Source organism: Nicotiana attenuata, chromosome 5, assembly GCF_001879085.1.
Source record: "Nicotiana attenuata strain UT chromosome 5, NIATTr2, whole genome shotgun sequence".
Taxonomy (NCBI): Eukaryota; Viridiplantae; Streptophyta; class Magnoliopsida; order Solanales; family Solanaceae; genus Nicotiana; species Nicotiana attenuata.
Window position 1 is genome coordinate 38,563,107 of NC_031993.1, and position 5,229 is coordinate 38,568,335.

Here is a 5,229-nt window from a genome sequence, read left to right on the forward strand (position 1 = left end):
CGTTTCAGATCATCCCAAAATAGGTCAATGGCCTTCCAAAAGTCCACGGTGACCCCATCCATGACATATATAATTAGCTGTCAAATCTAAATACACTTCCACAATCCACAACTAGAGGAATAGTCCACTTCTCTGAAATAAATCTCCAATATGCTTGAGTACCAAAATCTCCATACCTGACCTCTAACTCTCACTCAAAGGAATGACACGTCACGCATACACAATCACCCCATGGGAGATACTCCCATAACCTTCTGCACTAAGTAGCAAAACCTGAACATCAATGGCTACCAACCATGTGATTCATGTAGTACTAGTCAAGCATCCGCAATCAATACAAAATGCATCTTCCACAAAACGCACCCTTTTCTCAAGCAATACAAAAATAGTGCTAGCATTCTCTTAACATCTGATATTTCCCATGCCGACTAGAACTCGTGACATTCCTTTCAAAGTTGAACTGCAACTTTGTTCATACAATCCCAATTCACACAGCTCAATGCATCTATTATGCCGATATGCGAAAACACGAGAATTCCCAATATTATATCTGTATCACGAATAGGATACACACTCCATCGACCTAGAACATCCTACTGAACTCAATTTAAGAGAAAATCACGACTTGTAACAAAATTTCCATGCATGTAAAAGACACCAATGCAAGCCGCGATCAAAATTATCGCAAACTCTTCGGAATCCACATGCATATAACCAAGCTAGCCGAATTGCATCCCTCTAAGCCACCTAAATCACACAGACTGCCGAACTCAATAGTATTACCGCAACAACACTTGTAAAGACCTATAATACCAAAGGAACAGATCGTCTGTATTACCATGTTGACCTAAGCCACCGCTAAATGGACCCAACTCCTTCAGATTACTCATGACCCGCCTTCACGGTAACGCTACTCTTCCCAAGTATACTATGGATCTCAAGCAGAACTCATCCCAAGTGATCCCAAGTATACTATTGTTTTCTTTTTGGAATATTCATGTGTTGACAAAGCACTAATCGTTTCACATGATTGAATATATATATATATATATATATATATATANTATATATATATATATATATATATATATATATATATATATATATATATATTCAATCATGTGAAACGATTAGTGCTTTGTCAACACATGAATATTCCAAGAAAACAATCGCTTGAATCCTTCCTAGCACGCTACCTCCATAAAAGAGTATTGAACATGAGTCCTCCCATAACCTCCATATATCACGAAGGTGCAACACAACACGCACTCAGCAAATTCCTTTCTCAAATCATCCTCGAAATCATTGCCCTAAAGTTATATCTAATACACAAACTTCCCTCAGTCCAGAATTCATAACAACACATGACTAGGTGACCCAATCGCCGATGGCACTTCACTCTAAGCCACAGTCACATAACCCAAGAACACGTAATGACCACTCCTTTTTAACTACCATAATCTCACATTGTTACTCGGCTAAATTTCTCACAAGCTCATGTTGCGCCAATAATGCATCCCAAATTATCAGCCCAAATGCACACTCAATGACGTGACAATCGTGTCGTTTTTCTCAAGCGATCAGAACCCACATCGTAGCTCACACATTCCACTAGATAAAACATAAAACTCTTCATAGGAACCTCATAATAAATCATGCAACCCCTAAGTAAGGAATTCTGTTAACCCGGGAGAATGTGTTAGGCATTCCCGGGTTCCGTGGTTCTAGCACGGCCGCTTTAGCTATTATTAATTGGCCTAATTATATGATTTACTACATGTTTTAAAACTAATGTGCATTTTTAACTTTATAACCGCTTTTATTTATTTATGAAATTATTCTGGAACAAGTTACGATTGTTGTACACTTGCTTGTTTGATACACATTGCGAATCATGTCACGTGAACAGTACCCACGATCTACAACATATTTAATTTATTAACTTTATTAGAAGTTGTGGCCGGGTCATATAAATGTACCCCCGGATTTGAAAATTATGTATCATAACTACGTCACGGGAACCGTACTCGTAGCTATGATAATTTTATTATAAAACATGCCTAAAGCAAGCTACGAATGTTCAAAGTACTTTCTACATTAGTTTTTGCATTACTGTGAGGGCCATAGGTTATGGGATTCGTTTGTGGATGGCACGCCTCAATTTATTTTAAAATATTTGTACTCAATTAAAGCAAACTATGGATGTTCATATTTAAAACTATCTTGAAATTCATTGAAATTCATTATAAAGCTATTAATTATATACATGCTTTGGGGTATATGTGTTGGAATTTTACTCATTTGGATAAGGGAATTGGGCCAGCAATAGCCTGGTGGTTACTTGGTCAAGGACAAACCAGCATTGAAGCTGTATTTGGCTCAAAACTCAGCCCAGAGGCGAAAAGAAACTCAAGGGCCTTGACATGCCTGCTTTCTAACCAGATCCGGCCCACATTGGGCTTATATTAGGCAGGCTCAGTCACAAATATTTATTACTTGGGCCTGTCCACCTTTGCGTTTAAGCTAGCCATAACTTATATACACATTTGTCAAAAATTATAGTCCAATTCATTTTTTATGTAAGAAAATCAGAATCGAAAATATAATTCAAGTTTGGAAATTACACTACACATGATTTGCAAGAAATAAAAGACATGCATTTATACTATAGTTCACAAGAAAAACTTTACAACCGAGCCAAGCTATTGGGTTTAATGCCCAGGCCCAATGGCCTAGATTCAGACTCGTTCGAGATTTATTTTTTCCATTTGGGCTCATTCGCAAGTCTGGCCCAGCTTGGATCGCAAAAACATGCCTTTTAGCCTTGATGATCTGGCCCATAGCCTTGGCCATTGCACCATTGTGCTTACGAAAATACAACAACAAAATAATTACACTCCTAAAAGCAGTTGTTTTAAATCTCAGTACATGAAATCGGGACCTAATTCATTACAGTAAAAGCTTTCAAAATCAGAACATTACATTATGACCTATTAATACATAAACTACTACATTAGCAACTAATCTATTACATTAGAATCTTATGAGAAAAGTACAACATCTCACTCTATCACAACTTTTGGGAAGAAACTAACAGCCCAATGAACATCCACTCCCTTTGGATAAAGTTGATTCATCAAGCTTAGTTCACTGATATGAGGCCCTCAATTTCAGTACAATGACAACAAGCAAATCTAATTTTTGGGCTTTAATACATGCTGATTTGGCCAATTAGTGGCCAAATCCACAAGTTACAGCCTATAGGCCACATGACCTCAAACAAACATTACACTAGAGTTATTTGTGAGCAGAAGAGACATGAACAACAGCTTCAATAATCTCAGTTTCAGAATCAGTGTTAACAATGAAGAACATTTAACTAAAGAGGCATCTTCAAACAAAGTTACTTTTTAAAGGAAAACTACAATGCATCAATGTATTTAACCAAGCTGATCACACCAGGTAATTTCAAACTTAAACTCACAGAATAGAGACTAATCAGGTCCATATCAATACAATGAACAATTAACATGAGAGTACACTCATTTATCACATATAATTTGCAGCTTTAGTCTTTTATCATTTAAACAAAGCATTACACGGCTGAGGTCAATACCTTGAACAAAACAATAACAAAAACCAACAACAAAACAAATGAAGAGCTGGCTGAAGCTTAAAGGTGGAGCAGCAACAGAAACCCCAAACAAACAGCAACCCAGAATCAAACCAGAAAGAAAAACCAGGAACCAGCAACCAGAATTCTCAAAATTAGAGTCTTCAAGAGAAGACCAGCCCAGAAACTCTAATTAGGCAACTAATGTTCTAGCCGGAAAAGTTTCAAGGAGTTTTTGTTTTCAAAGCCTTTTAAATGCAGAAATGCTGATGAAAAAAATGTGTGTGAGTGCAGGTTTTCTTTTCTGTTTATAGAGTGTATATCCAAAACAGCATCAAAGAATATTCTACCCTAATTCTTGGATAGTACAACATGTTGACAGAGGATAAAATATCCAGCTGTCCATTTTCGACATCTTTTAAAACCAATTTTGGACAGCTGGTACCTTCTAGAACCTTCCTTTTCTTAGATATTTTTCTGAAAATTATCCTAAGTTTCTTTTAGTTCAATTGTACCCTTACAAGTTTCTAATGATGTGTAAATCAAACAAGCAGGGACTGGGCCAGCAATTAACCGAAATAAAATCAAAGCAATAATCAAGCAATAATAAAAAATACAAATGAATCCTAAATTAAACTAACCCTTAACATGAATAACATTGTGAGGGAATCAGCAGGAATTGCATGCTAATTTATACTAACATGAGCAAGATGAACAAACATAAAACTGGAGCACTAAAAAACCTAAGTCATGCAACTGAACAAAGAAAAAAAAAAGGTAAAAATAACCAAAGAAAGAATAGGAAATACCAACAGACTCGTCTGGGACAAACACGAACTTGGAACAAGTTCGATGGGGGGTGAAAATGAACCTAAACTAACATCAATCGATTGCTCTTATCAAGAGCAATCCACTGACGTAAGTCATGGGTCCAAAGGACCAACCTTGCATGCCCAAATCAGAAACCAAAATAAAACTAGGGTTCCAGAAATCAGATCCAAAATTAATGAAGCCAGGGTAGGATTTTTTGGGAAATTGACTGTAGTTTAGGGTTCAGATGGGTGTGAGGAGTGTGGGGTGTGATTTTGGGGTAGTTTGGTCGATTTGGGATTTGGGTGTGGATTCCAGATCTAAGATTCGAACAGTTTGATAAGGATTTGAGGGAAATGGTTTGGGGATTTGAAAAGGGGAGGGAAAGGTGATTGCATGGTGTTAATTTGGAGTAGTTTGGAGAGGCTCCGATCTGTAAGGCGATTTTCGGGTGGCGGAGATGGGCTGAGCCGGCGTGGGAATCCTAGGGCAACTAGGGATTCTCTGGTTTGGGGTGAGAGACGAAGTGAGATGGTCTAAGGGGGGGGGGGATGTCGGTCTTCGGACAATATTATACACAATGGTCGCCTAGTTCTGAGCCGTTGGATCACAAGGATCCAACGGTTGTGATTGAGAGACGATGAGACGGGGTCGTTTTGTTTATTGGGGGACTTGGACCGGGTATAGGGATTGGGCTTGGGTTTGGACAGAGGGTATTTGGGTTAATTAGTTGGGGTCAATTTAAGGATTGGCCCAAATTTGAATAAACAAGACCAAATATTTTTCTATTTTCTTTCTTTGTCCCC